This window comes from Oryctolagus cuniculus, chromosome 13 (genome assembly GCF_964237555.1).
Source record: "Oryctolagus cuniculus chromosome 13, mOryCun1.1, whole genome shotgun sequence".
Lineage (NCBI taxonomy): Eukaryota > Metazoa > Chordata > Mammalia > Lagomorpha > Leporidae > Oryctolagus > Oryctolagus cuniculus.
In genome coordinates, this window is record NC_091444.1 from 30,683,667 (window position 1) to 30,706,258 (window position 22,592).

Sequence of the window (22,592 nt, forward strand, 5' to 3'; positions counted from 1 at the left end):
AAATCCATTAACATAGAAATTGACAAAATGTTCTCATAATTACACCCATTACTACATATTGTTAGGTAGTTTTCTATTTTTCTTTATTGGAATTTACAGATCTGTGTCTATTTTAAACACTAGTTCTTAGAGGAACTTGTAAATATCCTCATATTTTTAATCATTTTCTGTTTTTTCTTGTTAATTCTACCTTCTGCTTTTCTTGGGCCATTTGACATTGAATATTCAAGTATTGTTCATTTTAAATTTAATATTGTTACTATTATGCTGGCATGAATCAGTGTCAATGACTAACTTCAAACTAGGCTTTCCAATATGACATATGGACAGGTGATGACTGGAGTGACTGAGTCCTTGCAGCCCACAAGGGAGACTTGGATCGGGATTCCTGTTCCTCACATTTTGACCTGCCCAGTTCTAGCCACCGCAGACATTTCTGAAGGTCATTAAGAAAATGAGATATAATATAAAAAATGGGAAAAATTCTTGAACATGCTATTTATAAAAGAGATCAATAAAAATATGAATTGCCACTCAATCTCCTCTAGGATCAGAAGATTTTTACAAAAAGTAACAACAGAGCTAGGTGTTTGGTGCAACAGTTAGGACACCACTTGGGACACCCGTATCCCATTTTGGACTGCCTGGTATGAGTCCTGTCTCCACCACTTCAGATCCAGCTTCCTCATAATATACACTCTGGAAGGCAGCAGAGAGCCCAGTAGGGACCCACTTGGGAGGCTGAGACTGAGTTCTGGGCTCCTGACTGTTGTAGCCACTGGAGGAATAAATCAGCAGATGAAAAAAATCTGTCTATCTGATTTTTAAATAAAATGAAAATAAAATTTTAAAAGACAGTTAAAGTAAAAAAAAAATCAACAATAATGCACCTCAACCAGAATGAATAAATCTGAATAGATACACAATATTAATTATGTGTAAATATGTAATACTACTGGAAAGTTCATACACTGCATTTGCAATGGTAAGTTTAAATTCAACAGAAATACATGCATATGTAGATCCAAAAATGCTTTTACATGTACTAGAATGTTCATGACAATCTAGTCATAATAGCTAAAAACTGGAAACTATCATATATCCATCAACAATAGAACAGATAACGACTTGTTGAATATCCATATAACGAATCTCTATGCAGCATGCAGAAGGAACATTGTCAATTATATGCAGTGATATGACTGAATTGCACACACATATCATTGAGTAACCAAAGTCAGACTTAAAAGAGTACATAATCTAGATTGTATTTATACAACATCAAAACAACAGGCAAGACTAATCTCTCGTGGTAAGGAAGCAGCATAGCAGCAAGATAAATTCCTGAATGAAGGTAGATTTAAAAGGGATGGTGGGGAAAAGAGGTACAAGGCTGAAGGAGGGGAATTGCTTTGGAAAATCTATAAATAATGTTTTTAAAAAAATTATTTTGATGCAGGTTACAAAGTATGTTTAACTTGTGAAAGCATATATTACATATATATAAAGTATACTTAACATTTGTATACATATATAATTCATCAAAATGTTTAGAATAAGGAAGAAGCCAATCAGATAGTATGTGTATCTGCACCTTTCACAGGCATTGAATTATACCTTCATTTCTCTCTACTTTCATTCTTCCTGATCTTGATGCCCTATTTTGTAGAACATATAGAATAATTAATTTGCATGTTTGCAGTATAAACTGTCTTTCAGACAAATTTACTGATATACAAATTCAAAATAATGTGACATCAGTCCGATTTCAAAGCTTTCAATACTGTAGTTCTGGTTGTTCATCACACAACTTCCCTGTTCCTAACGTAGTATGTTGCTGCTTCTCCCATACAGCGGGTGCATAGAATTCTACTGGAAGAGTACCTTTCATATAGAATCAAAGGTGAATAATCTCCCAAGGCTTGGTACATTGCAGCAGGACCAACATGTATTTTGTCAATTTTGCTAGAATGGCTTAGGAGTTAAACTTTCTGAGATTTACTACAGTACAGGAGAAGTCTGCAGTCATATTGAGTTCACATATTTTCCTTGTCATGAATTAGGGTAATGATGTTTTGGACATTTAATAAAATAGTGTTATCATTTGTCCTCAGCACTTTAAATTCGATTTTTAAAACAATTTTTGTCTACTATATTCATGTTTATTGTAGTCTAATGGGCTCTTTAAAAATAAGAAACACCTACTCTCATGTAAGTGGTAATGAATAATCTTCAAGTCGGCAGTGATCGTGTCTATGAGACCAGAATCTATCCTATAGGGGTCGCAGCCATATTATACAATCTCTCTAAAAGTTTATTTACCAGTCATTAATATAGGAATGCCCTGCTTTCCAGGGAGAAACTAAGCAAAATAGACTGCTACTTAATCCAAGGCATCACTCTCATTCTCTTTTGGGAGTCTAGCCTCTCAGTTACTACAGACCTTCAAAATGCCACAGCTGCTATATCTAGAATTTCCATCATTTATGAATTTTCTGATGCAGCTCAAATAAGAGATTCCAGAGTACACTGACTTCAGAAAGACAAGTTACAGGGTGGGTGACCCTTCTGAATTGATTATTCTTCCACAAAATTTACTTTCCCTCACATCCTTTTCTCCCCAAGTAGCCAATCTGTTTGTTTATTGTCTCATGGGAAGGATAAGATAGGGCAGGAAAGGGTAAGGGGTAAAAGAGCTCTCTTTATGACTTGAGTTTAAAAAAGCCTAAAGCGTTTCAGGAAACAAAGAGCTCACTAGAGAGTCATAAAATGTTTGTGGGCAGGAGCACTGAGAATTGTAAAGAGTAGGGATCCCTGCTAATGTTTCCCAAATCTTCCAACTGACGCTGCTGTGGACATATGTCGGGACAGATGTTGTGCTGGGAGAGTTAAGAAGAAAACAATGACCATTTAGAGACCAGAAGATGACAAGGCGATGGGTCATGTGCTCTGACTTCCTAAGATCAGTTGATTAAGAGCACAAATCTGTGCCCAGTTTTTGGGAAAGCACCACAAAATGGACAGGCTACAGACTGAGTTCAGAGCAGGGTCTGAATCCTTACAGAGGCTGCCCTGTGCCCTACAAAGGCCTTAAGCCAAACAGACTGCTTTCCACACCCCAAAGTATTGCACCAAAACTGAGGCACAAGGTATGTGAACTACAGCACGCTGGAAACAAGAGTCAAGGAGGAAACCGAATGCGTCTCATCATAGAGACCCAATGCTCCCCCTAGTCATTGTCTCTTACTAGATAAGCCTCAGAAAACTTGGCTATAATTTTGAGAAAAAGCTGAGTAGAAATTAAATTAAGAATAACAAAAGTGTGTTTCTTGCATTCCTTAATTACAGACCTTGATAATACAGCAGCACTTCATAACCGTCTACTCAATGACCTATCAGACTCTGATTAGCACAAGAATAGAGAAAGGTAGGAGGAAATTAGAGAATTAATGTTTCATGAGCATTTGTAAGCACCAGACCCTGGGCTAAGTGCCTCACATACATTATTTTATTTATCCTGGATTTAAAATAATTAAGATCTAGTAAGAGAGAACCACTGTGATCTCAGGTTTTACATATTAAAAAGTTGAGGCTCCCAGAAATAACTAGTGATAGATGGAGGATTCCAAACCAAGACATCTCTCTTCTGATGTGCTCAAACCTAAGCTACATTGCAGAGCTTGTCAAATTTCATCACTCCTCGATAGCACCTCTCAAATTATTGCCTGCATTCCAAAAGAGCAGAAACATGGTGTCTCCCCAGAACCCCTCATCCCATTATTCTACTATAATCAGCAATTCACTCTGCTAATAACACCAAGGCACTGCGGCTATCAACATTTTCACCCCTTCTGAAATCTTATACTAAGAAAACCTTCTTGCTGTTCAAACCTTCATTCTTCCCACCTCCTTCTTAGTCCCATACCTGTATCAAACCCACATCAGGAGCTCATGAAGACTATTCACCCTTTTATTACCTTCCCTTAAGATCTTTAAGATCACCTGGCCACATGGCCCACTGCCACCATAAATCTGTGACTCAGCATCACAAGAGGGCTCCTGAACACTGTCCGGCAGTATTGATGTTTATTATTACTCAGCTTCCTCTTGTGTCAGCCATGCAACAATTCCCCAACCTCTCTGAGCCCTCCAAGGGCCCGCCCTCCCTTCTCTCCTAGCTGATGATTGAAGCACACGCCACACTGCACAGGTGGGGCCATCAATAGAAAACTGCCTTCCATCCCAGCAGATGGCCCCTTCTTTGTTACTACCTCTCCTTCTCAGGACAGAACTGTGGCTCTTTCCTCTTCACATCTAAAATTGCATTTCATTTTTTCTAGACTTACTACTTGAAATATGCCTGTTAACATTACATCTCCAGCATTGTCTTTTCTGGTTCTTTTCTTTTGCAAATCTAAAATTTCTAAGCACATTCTAAAATATATGTGTGTGGGTTTGAGTATGTTGTCTTTGCTGTGAGCTGTGTTTTGTCTCTCTTCAAACTGTGAAAATACTGTATTTGTTGTCTCCACATCCTTAACCCTTACTCCCTCTTATTCCTATACCTAGTCCACTCCATCGAAAATGCCCCCCTAAAATCATAACCAAAATCCAATTGGTCAAACTCACTAGGCTGTTGTCAGTTCTGTTTCATTTTCAACTACCAACCTCTGTCAAATTTAGTACTGTTGCCTTTTCCTACTTTCAAAAATAGCTTCCTCACTTAACTTCCAGATCTCATCTCCTGCCATTTCTCAAACATTATTTTTTTTCTTCTAGCTCCTGGCTGCAAACTTGAATCACCTGTGCTAATCTTAAAACAAGCTGAGGCTGTGGTCCCTGTCTGAGTTGAAATAAATAAGTCTTTTGAAGTGGAGCCCAGGCATCACTATTTTCTCCAAAGTTTATAGGACGATTGTTATGGACAAGAAGGATTAGAGGCCCATGTTTTCCAGAAGCAAGGATTTTCTTTTTTTTTTTAAACTTTTATTTAATGAATATAAATTTCCAAAGTACAGCTTATGGATTACAATGGCTTCCCCCCATAACGTCCCTCCCACCTGCAACCCTCCCCTTTCCCACTCCCTCTCCCCTTCCATTCACATCAAGATTCATTTTCGTTTCTCTTTATATACAGAAGATCAGTTTAGCATACATTAAGTAAAGATTTCAACAGTTTGCTCCAACACAGAAACATAAAGTGAAAAATACTGTTTGAGTACTAGTTATAGCATTAAATCTCAATGTACAGCACACTAAGGACAAAGATCCTACATGAGGAGTAAGTGCACAGTGACTCCTGTTGTTGACTTAACAAATTGACACTCTGTTTATGGCATCAGTAATCACCCTAGGCTCTTGTCATGAGCTGCCAAGGCTATGGAAGTCCCCTGAGTTCACTGACTCTGATCATATTTAGACAAGGCCATGGTCAAAGCGGAAGTTCTCTCCTCCCTTCAGAGAAAGGTACCTCCTTCTTTGATGACCTGTTCTTTTCACTGGTATCTCACTCGCAGAGATCTTTCATTTAGGTTTTTTTTTTTTTTTTTTTTTTTTTTTTTTTCAGAGTGTCTTGGCTTTCCATGCCTGAAATACTCTCATGGGCTTTTCAGCCGGATCCGCATGCCTTAAGGGCTGATTCTGAGGCCAGAGTGCTGTTTAGGTCAATAAATTTGCATTTTTAGTAGCAGTCCCAGATGATTCCCAAAAGTGTTGTTCAAGCACCTCACTCTATGAAATATAGGAATTTATGTCTATTCCTTCCTTTTTAGAATGCCTTCTAGACTTATCTCCCTAGGTGATAGAATCACCTTAAACTTTCCGTGTCTGGGGCTGGAATTGTGGCTCAGTGGGTTAAGCTTCCACTTGTGATGCCAACATCTCATATCAGAGTACAGATTCAAGTCTCAGCTGTTTCACTTCCAATCCAACTCTCTGCTTATGTATGTGGAAAAGCAGATGATTGCTCAAGTACTTGGGCCTCTGTTATCCTTACAGGAAACCAAGATGGAGTTCCTGCTTGCTGTTTGAGGCCTGGCCCAGTCCTTGCTATCGTGGCCATTTGGAGAGTGAACCAGCTGATGAAAATTTCTCTCTCCCTCTCTCTCTCTTTTGCTCTGCCTTTCAAATAAATAATTAAACCATTAAAAAATAAACCCTACCATGTCTAAAATGAAATGCATTCCTCACTCCCTGCCATACTGTCCCCAAATCCTATTGCTATCTTAATAAAACACTTATTATTTGAAAAACTTGAAAAGCAGAGTGACAGAAAGGGAGGGACAGAGAGAGAGACAGATCCATCTTCCATCTGCTGCTTCATCCCTCAAATGGCCTCAACATCCAGAGCTGAAGCCAGAAGCCCATAGCCCCATCTAGATCTTCCAAGTGGGTGGTAGGGGCCCAAGCACCCAGGCCATCTTCCATTGCTTTCCCAGGCACATTGTCAGGGAGTTGGATGGAAAGTGGAGTAGCCAGGATTTGAACTGGCACTCATAAGGAATGTTAATGTCCCAGGCATTATCTTAACCTGCTATGCTACAGCACTAGCTCCACTGCTTATCTTACTAAGGTACTTCAAAATGTTGCTGGAAAATAGAACTCAAGATAAGTGTATTTTGATAAAATTTGAAATCCATTCATCTGAGTCCATGACAAATGCATGTTATGAAAAAAATCTGCAAATGGATTTTTAAAATTTTAACATCAAAAAACTGATTTCTAAATTCCATTTTCCATGAAATTTTTGGTATCCTCATATATTCCTGCTCTGTTAGTGGCATCATTATCTACTCTCTAAGCCAAGACAGAAATATTTGAGCCAAAACCTTCCTCTTCCAGTTCTTCACATCATATTAACCAATACAATCTTTTGATTCTATGTAAGAAATACTCCCCAAACCTCTTCATCCTTGCTATTTTCAGACTTTTACTGAACTCATTGCTACTGCTTCATCAGTGTTGTCTTCACCTCCAGGTTCTCCACATTCCTACCAGAATGAACTTTCTATTAATAAAGTGCACACCAATAACAATGGATAGCATCCAGATCCATTTCTAGTAAAGGCCAAATGCTGCTAAAAATTATGAATGTCAAACTGTTTAATTCCTTACAGCAGCACTTTACCATAGGTACTGTTATTATTTCCATTGCACAGATGAAAAACATGATAAAGAAATGTGCTCAAATTCCAGACTTAATAAGCAGCCAAGCTGGGAATTCAGGTTCAGGCACATATGCTCTTAATCACGCCACTACAATGATGTTTGATTGCATTGTTTTCCATCCTTCGGGACTTGGCTTCTTCTATCTCATCCACAAAGTAAAACTAAGACTCTCTTGCACACATACAATGTCCTTCAGATGGCCCCTGCCTCCAAACCCCTACAACCTCATCTCCTGCCCGCCCCTTCTATGCTCTGCTTGCAGTCATACAGTAACCATCTCCATCAGCTCTAACACTCATATGCACTCTGCCCGCCTCACCTCTTGCTCCTTCCCTCCCACCCCACATCGGACCAAGTAAAGCCTAATCATCGTTTTTGAAAAAAGTTCAGATATTGCTAGTTCTGTAAAACTGTTGCCGATGTTTTCAGGAAATAGCTACCAGTTCATCTTGTAGCATTATTCTTTGAATTTCTTTAAAGACAAACAGCACACTATTCATGGTACTAGTCTGGATTCCCTGGAATAGTGTCTGTATCTGTTTCCTACAGCTGCCACACTGAATTACTACAAACTTTGTGGTTTAAGATGACAGAAATTTATTTCTCACAGTTCTGAAAGTGAGAAGTCTAAAATCAAGATGTTAGCCAGGCCACACTCCTCCCCAAGACTGGCAGAAATCATTTTGCATCCTTCCAGCTTCTGGTGGCCCCTAGTGGTGGTGTTGGCTGTGACAGTGCAGCTGCAATCTCTGACCTTGTTTTCATAGGACCTTCTTCTGTATCATTTCTCTAAGTCCTCTCCTTTCTTATAAAAAACCAGTCATTGGATTTAGAGTGCCCTCTAAATCCAAGATGCTGTCATTTCAAGATCCCACATGAATTACATCTGCAAAAAAATCCTGTTTCCAAAGAAGGTCCAAGTCTGAGGTTGACATGGACAGTGAGGAAAGCACTATTCTATCCACTAAGTTCCCCAATAGACAAGAAACGCTTATTGATTATTTGGAGAATAGAATGAATATGTAACAAAGGAAAGAAAGGGCTTATATCTGAATATATAGAATTATTTTGCTCAAAAATAAGACAAATAATCTAGTTTTTTAATGGGTAATAGAGTTCAACAAACATTTTAACAAAAAAAATGCAGATAAAGAAGGATATTAAAAGATGTCACATCATTAGCCTTTAAAAAGAACACAAAATCCAACTACCACAAGACACTACTATACACAAAAAAGAACGCATAAAAATGTAAAAGATAAACAATGCAAAGTGCTGCAGCGGAGCAACTGGAACTCATACAGAATGGTACAACCATTTTAAAAAACCACAAACAGTTGCGCTACTTCTACTAAAGTTAAGCACACACCATACATCTTGGCAATTGCACCCTTGATGCTTCCTCAAAAGACATGAAAATATATCACACACAATTACCTACATACAAATGTTAATAGCAGCTTTATTCTTGGTAAGCCAGAACTGGAAAAAACCCAAATGGCAACTAATGCATTAGTAAACAAGCAGTGGCACCTCGGAGAGCTGGATAGTCCCCAGCAATGGAATAGCATGGACTACTAATGCACATAATGTGGACCAGCCTAAAAAAAGTACCTCAAATGGAATAAAATGGGAGCAAAAGACTGAAGCTGAATTGTCTCATTTGTATATCATGAAAAAGACTAAATTGTAAACACAAAAATCAATTTGATTACCCAGGGATGTGTGTGTGGAGAAAGGACTAATTGCAAAGGAGCATAAGGGAGATTTTGGGATTGAGAAACATCCTCATCTACACCTCGATTGAGGTGGTGGTGACATGATTGCGTATATTTGCCAAAACTTACTGAATTATACATTTAAGCAGGATACATTATAACTCAATAAATCTGACTCAGAACTGCAAATGACAAACTCAAAGCAAAGTAACAGATTCAGATCCTGCTTCTTGGGATTAACAGGAGCATGACCTTAAACAGGGTCACTAATCTTTTGTTTCTTTATAAATTAAATGGAATAATAATAGCCAAACTGTATCTCAGAGTTGCTGGGAATACTAAATGAGATGGTACATGTGAAAGTGGTTAGGACAGTATCGGGCAGATAATAGGAAGTGCTGACTAAAATTAGCTATTATTATCACTTGAACATAAAGGTAATAAATGAACTATAAAATCATGGAGGAAAGAAATGAAAATAAAGAAGAATTAAAAGAAAAACAAGAATTTGAAGTCTGAGCTACAATGACTATCAGAATCCTAGAGAGTAGATGTCCCCCTTGCCTTCACTTTCTCCTTCCACGATATGGCAGATCTCTTCTCGGTGAATCACTCACTCACTATCCAGAATTGATCATCCACCAACTCTGGGACATAAGCATTCCTCTGAGGCTGTTTCTTGACCTTGTAGCCATCTTGACTGGCCATCTCATCTCTCCCAGCTGAAGCCCCTGCTGTTATTCAATTAAGCCTGGATTCCAGACCAGAGGCTCCCAGACAGAGAGTCCCCAGCCCAGATCTCCTGTGGGCAAAGCACACAGCTCACACAGGCAGAGCAGAGCAGCTAACAGTTGGATTTAGAGCTTTCTGGTTCACCTTGCACCGCAGGCAAAAAGCAATGTTCCTTTGGGTTTGCAGTGTCTGGATGGAGTGAGTCATTTAGTCCCATAAGGTAAATAACATCACATTTTAAATGGAACTCATTAAATACATTTATAAAAACAATTAAGATATTTCAGTAACAACACAAAGCATTTATGCAACTCATAAAATATACTATTTTACTGATTACTAGCCTTCAAACACAGCTCTGAAATAACACATTTTTCCTTGGTCTATTGATTAAAGAACTAGGACAAGTTGCAAGCGAATTTCAGCACCTGTTTAAATATTTTCTGAGCATTGTAGGCTATTTTTTAATATGAGATATATGATCCAGTCTCACTAACTAACAACATATCTTCTACAATCATTAAAAGATTCAGGGAGAACAAAAGGACGATATATGTGGTGGCATATATCTTTTAATTCTTCTTTATTTTCATTTCTTTCCTCCATGATTTTATAGTTCATTTATTACCTTTATGTTCAAGTGATAATAATAGCTAATTTTAGTCAGCACTTCTTATGTTTTCTAGAGGAAAACAAAAAGAAAGGAATCTTGAGTAATTATAAAAACTACTTCCTACAAATACACAAATTATTTAGTGTATAAACACATCTAAGCCAATAATTCCATAAGTTTACTCCTTGCTGCCACATACACAGGTGGAAACCTTTCCTCCTCTCGATTTCCATGATACTCATGAAATGCCTATAGCATACCACTTTATGATGATTCTGTGCATCTTGTGAGACCTTGAGTATTAAGGGAGAGGCCAGAATCCTACTGTTGGCTTGCTGGTTGTCAAGTTCTGAAGTTCTGAGTTCTCAGCTTAGCTCTACCACTTAACTAGATATGGATCATTGAGCAAGATACTTAACCTTCTATCCTTCTGTTTTTCTGTTATTGGGAGAATCAACTGAGAAATCTAAGTGCCCCAAAAATGGAAGCTACAGATGCTAAGTAGTGCTTTTAACTTGGGGGCATTTAATGTTAGCAATGATGCTAACATTTTCATTTTGCCTTGGCCTCTGGGAAGCTTACAAATTTCTCTGCCCATCTCTAGTAAGTGCCACTGAATGGACTCAAATGGTAAACATTTCTGGGTGCAATTGTATACTTGGTAATAGTTGTTATTTTACTGCCCACATTTCTCTTTCTCTTCAAAATGCTCCCATTTACTTTTTACAACAGATTTATTTATTTATAAGGTTAGAGCGACAGGAGGAGGGAGAGGGACAAGAAGAGGAAGAAACAGAGACCTATCAATCTTCTATCCAGTGGCTCATTCACCAAATTGTCACAAAGAGCTGGGACTTGGCCAGGCTAAAGCCAGGAGTCAAGAACTCCATATAGGTCTCCCAATGCGCATGGTAAGGATTCAAGTACCTGAGCCATTATTTGCTGCCTCCCAGGCACATTAACAGGGAGCTGTATCAGAAGGAGAGTAGCAAGGACTCCAACCAGTTTCTCCAATGTGGGATATAGATATCCTAAGTGGTGGCTTAACTCACTACACCATAATGGCTGGCCCACCCCTTCTTTGACATGTTAGAGGTAGGGGTGTGTGTGTGTGTGTGTGTGTGTTACTTCATATCCTCTGTGTAATACATTGAAAATAAATATGTTAGTTAATTATTTTTAAAAATTGTGTCTAGCATCAATAAATAAGTTATCTAATGATATAGGTACTTTAGACTATCTCCACAGTAGATAGGAGACTAGGATTCAGAAATTAGAGATAATTCTTCAACACCATTGCACTTGTGATTCTCTCACAGCTCCAACAACACAGGAAATGCTCAGTGATACCATTCGGTGGAAGGGCACATTTCTCATTGTATGTGTGTTGTTTTTGTCTTGACCAGTAAGAAACCACGTAATTCTCAGAACAAGAAAAAAACTCATGAGCTCGATCTAAAAACAAGGAATGCACGTAGTGTTCACAAGAAGGCTAACTCAGAGCTGAGTAATGGATTCCTCAGGTTCCATGGGAAACAAAGCCTCACCTGTAACTTTACACCCTGACCATATAATGGCCTTTCCCTCCACATTCCAGTGTATTAGCTTTACATTTCTGGATAGGTTCCTATATATGCCTTTACCAAAGATGACCATAAAATCAGCTTTTGAATTAGTCTCAGAAAATAGATAATGAGTCAGAATAGATAGCGAAATGGTCTGCGGGAGCCCTGGTTTCATAAACAAGCTCAAAATACAACTAGTGCTCTAATAGAACCTAAATAGCTATCATTTGTCTCGGAAAGGAATAATAAATTAATGGTGTATGCAGCAACCAGATTTATATACATTAATGTCCTAATTTATAAAAAAACAATTTGTATAGGAATGGGGAAACAGTGCAAGGCATTTCTTAATTTGCTCCCATGATCTCATTTCCCTTATTAGCATGTGTTATTATTTGTAAAATTAATTGATTTCCCTTTTTGTGCCACACGTTCCTTGATTCTCTAGCAGGGGCAGCAGCTGCTTTCTGGGTCCTGAAAGACACAGTGGGCCAGCGCTGACGGAAACGCTGACGAATGACTCAGTGCCGGTAAGTGCTGCGATTTCCCCTCACAGCTCTGTCAAATGGACTGGGCAATGGCGAAAAAGCAGGCCCTGCTATTCTCAGCCCAGCTGACGATCTGCGCTAAATTGTCTCAAATGTGGGGATCTGGACAAATGCCCACTTGGGACTGAGTGTGACACACCTGGTGCTTGGAGTAGCACAATAAATCCCAGGAGGGGGAATAGTTTTCAAAAAGGAAGAAAATGAAATCTTTTAGTTGCCCAGGATTTGTGTGATTTTCCTTCCCCACTACCTGTCCCTACTCCTCTTCCTTCTTCCATTTGGACAATAATCTCACATTCTCACCTTGGTGTGTTTACAAGCTTTCTGCCTGTGTGCATGTTTGCACAGCAAAGCTGGGCCATTGCTACTGCTTTGAAACTTAGGATATAGAGCAATATTTATATGATATTAATCGAGATAAAGATATGCTTACCATAAAATAATAGCAAAAACCACTTTCTAAAAACAATCACCAAGCACAATTGTATCCTAGATACTCACCCAGCCAAGTTGAATTTCACAATCACATTAAATCAGCAACCAATGGAGAATGCCAAGTCACTCTACGAAGTGAGAATTCCAGACTAACAGAAAACACAAACTGCATTCTATAACTAATATGTGATATTTCTCAAAGTGTCCTAGTGAAGAAACAGCCAGTCTTGTTTCTCCCCGGCCTTCTCCTATCTGGTTGTTTTGTAGTCTCCCTCTTGTAAGTTTGAGCTCCCCTTCAGATCTTACTGTACATTAATGTTCCTGAAAATCCCACCTCTACTTTTTTCATCTCAGATATCATTTATAGTCTAAAAGTTCCAGAAGCTGTAACCTGAGTTCGCCCCTCTTCCCTGTGACTTCTGGGCATGCAATCTAACAACCTACAGGACATCCTTAGCTAAAACCTATGCAGGCCGGCGCTGTGGCTAACTAGGCTAATCCTCCACCTTGCAGCGCCAGCACACCAGGTTCTAGTCCCGGTCAGGGGGCCGGGTTCTGTCCCGGTTGCCCCTCTTCCAGGCCAGCTCTCTGCTGTGGCCAGGGAGTGCAGTGGAGGATGGCCCAAGTACTTGGGCCCTGCACCCCATGGGAGACCAGGAGAAGTACCTGGCTCCTGCCATCGGATCAGCAGCGGTGCGCTGGCTGCAGCACACTGGCCACAGCAGCCATTAGAGGGTGAACCAACGGCAAAGGAAGACCTTTCTCTCTGTCTCTCTCTCTCACTGTCCACTCTGCATGTCAAAAAAAAAAAAAAAAAAAAAAAAAAAAAAAAAAAAAACACCTATGCAGATTCTTCCTGGACCTCTTATCAGAAGCAATTGCTCAATTATTCTACCCTTAATATGCAATGAGTCAAAAATATCTATTGATTCTCTGCTTCATATCTAGCTGCTTCTCTCAGTACTGTTTGCAGCATAAACAGAATTCCCCTTGGAAACTCATCAGCAGACAATGCATTGCTTCTTTAGTGACCACCCTGACCCTAGTCTATCAGGCAACAGAGGTTTCTTCCATCATAGCCCTGTATCTACGTGTGCCCTCCTGGTTAGTCTCCACTGATCCCTCTCTGTCTATAAGAAAACACAGACTGCCCCCCATTATCATTCTGTCTATTCATTCATTTACTTAAAAAATGCCCAACACTTGCTAAAAACTGAACATTCATTAGGGAGTCAAATCCAAGGCCATGCCTTCTTTGAGGTCCATACCTTACCCCACCTTATAGCCTCTTTTCCTCCCCTTTGCCATACTGTACCCCTGTTCACACTGCACTTCTCAAAGTTGCCTAAATGTGCTCTGTATTTTACATTTCTGCATCTTTCACATGCCCTAGCTCTCTATCAGAAAGCTAAGCTTCTCTCTTTTTCTCTGAATTATGAATTCCTAATTACACTTAAAGACCAAAGTTGTATTCCATCTTCTTGAGAAATCTTTCTGGGCTCTTCCAGAGATGGTGGACCCCTCGTTTGGAGTCACTGGTAGGGTTTTATTCCTATACCAACATCCTTCTGTTAATCAAGTTTTATTCAACATCTACAATGTAGCCAGCAACTAAGTGCAGGAAGATTGATTGCAGTTTTCTGTTTATTCATCTTTATTTATCCTCAGAACCTCACACAAAGGCCACCAATTATTATGACTTTTTTTTCTAGTCTTCATAAATAAAGGAAAGAAGTTTGGTCAAGTGAACTGTCCAATCCTGATAGCAGAGGCAAGAAAAATGAATCTAAAATAACCCCTCCTCCCAGCTCTTCTAAATAAGGGAGAAGCTAATGTTGCCTTTTGACCATTTCTAGTATTCTTATTGCTGTGAGCTAGATAGAAGATGAATAAATTTCCTAAACAGAAAATCTACAGTGGGTAAATATATTGATTGACTCGAGAACTAGAAGAGAGCATTTTTTCACATGGACAGATTTGATATAGTCTAGGAAAATAGTGAGTTTTCATATAATTTACTCCCACAGCTAAGGATTTTGTGAGCACCTCTCCAATTACACTTTAAGATGTAAGTATGCAAGATGACCTCTTCTGACCATATCAGCAGTAGCTGTCTAATTCTCAACATGCCACTTCTTGAAAGAACATTAATTCTTACCAATGGCTACTATTCAGAGAGTAGAATAAATGTCTCCATGCTCTCTCAGCATAACTCAGGAAGCTGACAAGGTATAGCATCTTCTACCCAATTTCGCCCTTGCTGCCTACCCCCACACCACCCAAGTCCCTCTCCAAGGTGCCAGTGTAAAAGCTGACTGATAACATTCTGTGTTCTTCACTAGGAACCATTCTATTATGATCTAAACCTGGGCTCCTTCACAGTGCCGCTGGAAATCCCATGAGCATCTATTGCTGCATCACTCAAATACCAGTGGCTGGGGATTCTGCAGCAGAGGAGTGGAGGCACAGAAAGAGGCTCTCAGGGGGCATTTGTTTCATGCACAGCCATGAAGCCAAAGTCTTCCTGGCTGCTTTTCATACACGGGTTCATTCTTTGTTTAAAAGATGTGGCATAAGGCTTCATGGGTACACAAGAACTCAAGCTGTTGGATTGTATAGAAAGGAGGGAGGTATTCTGTCGGCATTTGAGATTCTCTTTTAAAATGTGATCAGACATTCATATACACATGCAGACTTTCGTTTTAATCAGCCTTATGCAAATTGCATATTCATCTAGCTAGACATAGGGCAGGCACTGTTCATGGAGATAGGGCCTCACATTACAGGCACAATGCTGGTGAAAGGAAATCTTTGGTTTTAAAAAGTCCTGGAGGCAAAAAGAAACAAGTTTTTATTTAAAAAATACAATTTGGGACCAGGACTCTTGAGGAATCATTTGTAGCTGCCCAGTATGCAGCCAACCAATCTTTTAGTGCTTATTTTAAAATATCAGTGTAAATGCCACCATAACATAGCACACAGCTTCCACTCTCTCATCGCCCCTGTTTGCTGCAATGGTGCTGCTTGCCTAACCAAAACACAAAAACTTTTAGTTGATTATAAGTGAGTCATATTTCCATGCTAGCTTATTTTTGACATCAAATTCCCGGGTAGTCAGGACTATTTTTGCAGATGAATATGCTGAGTGTCATTTCAGAATCCTTTTGTCAAACTCATCAGTATCATGCTATATGCCTATAGTGTTCACTAGTGAAATGAAATAATAAAGCATATTTATTCACATATTTTATATTTTTCTACATAATAAAAGAAACTCAATTTTCATTATATGCCTATCTTTAGTCAATGATCAGCTCTCTTGAATGCCCTAGAAAACATCAAATCTATGTTTAGTCAATTGTGATCGTTTTTATTAATGGTGAATTCCTTTAACATTCCTACCACAGTCCTATTTCTGAGTCAAAGGGAATGTTAATGGGATTATACAGCTTTAGTTTGATCTCTGTATTCTAGTATTCCACCACATGGAAAATTTGGGGAGATACGCCCAAAGTATAGTCAGTCTTTTATTTCACCTTCAGAGTACTCACTGTTTCTGTTAGCACCTGATAATCATCTCCCAAAATAGGCTATGGCCTCTGTTAAAGAGAAGAGTGTCATATTCTCTGTTCATTTCTGAATTTCCATTACCTGGATTCACAGCGATGGCATAAAGAATCATCTGGGCACAACAATAGTATTTTAAAAACAATGAGTATTTTGAGATATTTGAGCCCTATTTTTTATATTTTTGTTTAATAAAGTGTGGATAACTGAGACAGGCATTGTGATACAGCATGTTAAGTCAGCACTTTGGCCACTCACATCCCATATCAGAGTACCTGTGTTCAAGTCCTGGTTCCACTCTCATCCAACATCCTGATCTTGACCTCTGGGGGCATCAGATAATGACCTAAGCACTTGTGTGTCTGCAAACCACATGAGAGACCTGGAATGAGTTTCTGGCTCCTGGCTTTAGACTTCTGTGGGCATTAGAGAGTGAACCAGTGGATAAAAGATCTCTCTCTCTCTCTCTCTCTCTCTCTCTTGCTCTCGCTCTGCCTTTCAAATAAATAAAAATAAACTTAAAATGCTAACAATTCAGTAGTTAAACATTAGATTGCTAACAAAAATGTAAATAATCGAATAAAAATTTAAATGGAAGGGAAGAATATAGTTCAGAATTAAGAGAAAGGGTGTGAAAAATTGAAGGTTCTGTAATACACAATTAAGCAATATCATTGAAGCAGGACTTCTACAGGTCAGAGAGACATGACTACAGCTATACCCTCTTCAGCAACACAGCAAGCATCGCACACCTCACCTCCCTAACAATCAGCCAGCAGGGAAAGGAAGGGGAGAAGAGAGAAGCGGAGGGGAGGGCAGAGGAGGGGAGGAGAAGTAGGTGTGGTGAAATGATACTGTCAGGGATATTCACCGCCCTTCCACTCCTATACTCTGTCTATTTCAACCCTGCCTCATTTCAGGAGTGCCCAAGCTGAAGAAACACACTTGGATCACTGGACAAAACCATCATCATATTTTGAAGGTTTATTTTTTAGTTGTTTGAAATGCATATTCACATACGAAGAGGGAGAAACAGCAAGAAAGAGAGAGAAGATCTTTCATCTGCTGGTTTACTCTCCAAAGGACCACAAAGGCTGAGGCTGGGCCAAACTGAAGCCAGAAGCCTGGATCTCGTTCTGGATCTCCCATGTAGCTGGCAGGAGCCCAGGTACTTGGGCCGTCGTTCATTTCCTTCTGAGGCACATTCGGCGGGAGCTGGGTTGGAAGTGGAACTGCCAGGACTCAGTACAGGAAAACGGCATCCCAAGTGGCAGCTTCAGCAGCTGGGCCACAAAGCCAGGCCTAACTCATCATCATCCTGACTCTCACATCAAAGTGCTTAGTCTATGTGTAAAAATCTTTCTTATAAGGACAGATTTACAAGAATGTGCAATCATACAGAAAGCATTTTGTATTGTACTTCTCCAATTTCAAATCCCCAAGCCAGATACAGCATGATCCTCCTCCCAGGAGGGGAAGGTTACAGAATTGTAAGGGACAAAAGAGGCCCTGGTGAGTTTTTATTTATTTATTTGAAAGGCAGAGTTACAGAGAGGCAAAGGCAGAGGTAGAGAGAGATCTTCCATCTGCCGCAATGGCCAGAGCTGGGCTGATTCCAAGCCAGGAGCCAGGAGCTTCCTGGTCTCCCACACAGGTGTAGGGGCCCAAGCTTTCCCAGGCTATAGCAGAGAGCTGCACCGGGAGAGAAGCAGCTGGAACTTGAACTGGTGCTCATATGGGATGCCAGCACTGCAGGTGGCAGCTTTACCAGCTATGCCACAGCTCTGGCCCCATCCCTGGTAAATTTTATCACCTAAGAGTAAGGGTGCAAGGGTGGGCATTGTGGCTTAGTAGGCTAAGCCTCTGCCTGTGACACTGGCATCCTCTAAGGGCACCAGTTCATGTCCTAGCTGCTCCTCTTCTGGTCCAACTCTCTGCTTATGACCTGGGAAAGCAGTGGAAGATGGCCCAAGTACTTGGGTCCCTGTACCCATGTGGGAGACCTGAAAGAAGCTCTTAGCTCCTGGCTCCTGGCATTGGATTGGCCCACCTCCAGCCATTGCAGCCATTTGGGGAGTGAACCAGTGGATGGAAGACCTTTGTCTCTGTTTCTTCCTCTCTCTGCCTGTAGCTCTGCCTCTCAAATAAATTTTTAAAAACTTTATAAAAAAAAGAGTAAGGGTGCCTTGGGGCCACTTAGGTGGAGCTTACATAAGTACAGGAGATCCTTTGTTGAAATGCAATTAGACCAATGGAAGTGAGGGCTACTAAACAGAAAGAAAGTTCAATTGGAGAAGACAGGGACAGTACCCTCCCCCAGGGACCTTACCTTCACCCCCACAAATCTCCAGAAGACCAGAGACACAAGATGCATTCCTCTAATTTCCCATTCCTCCAAAGGAATTATGTAAATGCTGAGATTTGGTCTATGTCAAAAGAGGCGGGTGGAGGGAAACTTGAGTTCAGGACAAGGAAGTCACGAGTATAGCTGGGAAGATCAGATGCCAGGCAGAACTGTGGCCACCTCAGCGGATGGCGTCCTGAGCAAGCATCTCTGTGATGGCCTGATGCTATCTATCTACATAAGCCCCAGAATTCAAACGCCACTTGTGTGGGGAGAATGAAGAAGGGGAATTTTTGAAGCAACTGAGTTAAAATCTAAAGCAACTGAAAAAATCTGGAATTGACTAAAACAAGTGCTGACATGAGGAAGAGTGGGGAGTCAATCAAGAGCTCAGGGGGGGGGGCGGAGCTTGACAGGAGGACCAGGAAACCTTCACATCTACTGGAATGTACTGTAACTCCACTGGCAAACTACACGCTGGGGATGACAAGCAAAAAGGATACTAAGCAATCTCTAAAATGTCATGAGAAGAAACAAATACAACTTTAATGCATTTTATCTAAACTGGAGTCAGCCAAAATAAAGGAGGTAGCAGAATGCATTGTAGACACAGAGGTGACCAGTAATTTCCTAGAAAATATAGTTTAAAATCATCATTAATGTTACATATCAAATGAAAATATTATATTACTACTTAAATTTAGTTGTTCTTTCATAACACAGTCACCGGGAAGGGAGAAGAGATTATTGATCCACTGTATTAACATGTTTAAGGAGAGAAAGATAATTTGAAAAAAAATTTACTGATGCATAAATATTTATACATAATTTTCATGCAATTATTACTTTTGTTACTAAAGAGTCAGAGTATAGTGGTTATGAACGTGGATTCTAGAGTCAAATTCTAGCTCATTCATGACCTATGTGAGTCAGCATCAAGTTGCTTACCTTCTTGATTTACCCATATGTGAAATGGGGATAGTCACTGTACCCACAGCTTGGGGGTACTGGTAAGAGTAAATAAGATAAACGTAACAAAGCACTTGGACCAGAGTCTGGCACACAGCAGGCACTAATGTCATAGCTTGTGCATTTTTTCTTCTTGGTAGTAGGATTAGTATCATCTAGACTCAATATGGTACTTTATAGCTTAAAAACCATATCTACATACATTTATCTATTTTAATCTTTGTAACACCCCTGAGAAGCAGGGGATATTGATCCTTATTGTTAAGGTAGAGTATTGAGATTTGCAGAGATTGTAAATAAGAAAGCAAGGATTTGAATCCAGATCTAAGCTCTTGCTACATTTGCCTTCTCAGCTACATCCCACATGGATCATTTTCCTTTTAAGGAGATAGCAATGAGCTCCACTTGATCCGGAGACAACTAGATGTAGAGATCTGAATCACTGCTGATGTGGTATCAGAAGTGGGCAAGGACAGCATGCACAGGATCAAGCAGTGAGTGACATGGTCACTTATAAAGACAGCACCCTCGGGGTCTCATCCATCCATGCTGACAAAGCCACCTCAGGAGGAGCGGTTGCAGAGTGCACACAGCAGCCTCACTTCTGCTGACTGAAAGGCTAGACAAAGGGACACCATGTTACTCTGTGCATGGAAAGATAAATCTTTCTGATCATTGTAAATGTTGTTAGATAAAATTTACAGTGGCTGTGTTTCAACTAACAATTGAAACTGATGGCATATGTGGGTACCACCAGTGGAGGAGATGTTTGAAATAGGAGCTTTCCAGAAATTTTAAGACACATGGTCATGGAAAGGACATTTGGTTTCTATAAGGTACATAATTCAGGACACTGTATGTCATTGGGTTTTTCCTTGTGTTGAAACAGTATCACCTGTGTGGTTGCAAATTAGGATTTTTTTTAAATAAGAAATTAGTCTTAACTTGATCACTTGGTCACTTACCTGTTCTCTCTTGTTCTATGTTTCAGCCTGCCTCTTCAAGAAGATTTAAAATAGCAGGAAGGTTTGCTGAGTATTCTACACATCATGAATGTTTCAGGTGTTACCTGGAAACAAAATAAGAGCTAAGCATATGAGATCAGGTACTTGTTATATCTGAAAACACAAAACAACACAGATTTAAAAACTGGACAAGAGTAAATAGCATTTTGAACAATGCCCTAAGAAATGCCCAAGGTTAAAACGCTGACAGCTCAAAGAAATATGGAGGCCAATATTTGCAGAGATTATACTAAAAGGTAATGGAAATAATCCTCACAATTAGATAATAGGGCCTTTCCATATTAACATAAATGATATTTTAAAATGGAAACATTAAGCCATGGTAAGCATAAGCTTCAATATTAATGGGGCACATAAACAGAAAAAAATGGTTTTGTACTGTTTAATCTCAAAAATTGTTTAATGAACCTTATCTGATTATAAAAACAGCACAAGCAACTGTATTAGACAAATAGGGCATTAAAAATACTGCTAACTGGTAAGCAGCTTGAAAATATCTAAATGGATGTATTTTTAAATCAAATTTAATAGTCACTGAAGGAATATTAAAGAGATGTCCCAGATATGGCTATGACATTGGCAAAAATGAATATGTGTAAGAAAGTTAAAGAAACACATAGCAAAGCAGCTAGAACAAGTCACAGAGTGAAAGTTAGGAACCTGGTTAATTCAAACAAGTTGTGATTTCTTCAACTTCAGATGCATCAATTCGCAGACCAATAAAAATGTTGAATAGGACAATAAGCTTTAAATGCATAATTGCAACATCCTAATACTATAAACATGGTCAAATGCTTTTTTTTGGGGGGGGGAGATTTGGTTGATTTTTTCTTAAGGGTCAGTTCTTCCATTGAACTGGAGAAAGCTTTACAAAGCTTCTGTAACAAACAACACTTAAAACCACTACCCTTCCTTCCCACCACTCACCTTAACTGTAACAGTCATAACAACTAACTGATCATCCTTTATCCTACAATATTTGAGTATTGGTGGAGGGTAGTTTGGTGAAGTCACTTCCTGACCCTCATAACTACTCATTTACCTGCCCGAATCCTTTCTTATAGTGTTTACCCTGAATTCAGCTACTAGGTGTGGTCTTTCTAGGCCTCAATTCCATAACTCATAAGCTGTACTCTACCTCAAAGGTGGTTGTGTAACAAAAAAGGTAATCATGTCCCAGTAAGCACATGACTGGTAGGGCCAACAAGGTCACCAGTGTCACTTGTTGTTATTCACTGCCTCACTAGTTCCTGGGCTTTACTAACCTACTGTTTCCAAAGGTTCACCCCATACTGACATCCATCTGGGGATCTCCTAACTTGGGCTGTGCCTCATCAAATTGCTCTCCTACTATTGTGGTACTAAATCACAAATATGCATGCATGTTCAATTGTGATTGGAAATATACAAGATTAAGTATGTCAGAGCTAGTCCTAAAGAACCAAATAAATACTCTCCATTTGTTTCTCTCCCAACTGCAAAATTAAATGTGAACAACATCAGTGCATAATTCTGATACTTTAGGGCTACAAGAGAAATCTGACTGCTATTAGTTGGTTGGAGTCTGTGCCAATGGCACCAGCTACTGCAGTATTAGCTTGCATGTATTCAGTTCAGTTCCAAAGGTGGATACCAAGAGAAAATGGTTGTTATAGTTGCAAAAGGATTTGGAATCAAAAAGGATCATGGCTTTCCCTGCCATGGATTTGTTAAGTTTTCATCAGGGAACTGAATTTTCCCTTATATGTTCTCAAATCAGATAGCCATCTTTATGAATCCATTTTCCAGTGGGGAAATAGAAATGAAGACTAGAAGAGAGGAGCAAGAAACATAGCGGCCGGTGCCATGGCTCACTAGGCTAATCCTCCGCCTTGTGGCGCCGGCACACCGAGTTCTAGTCCCGGTTGGG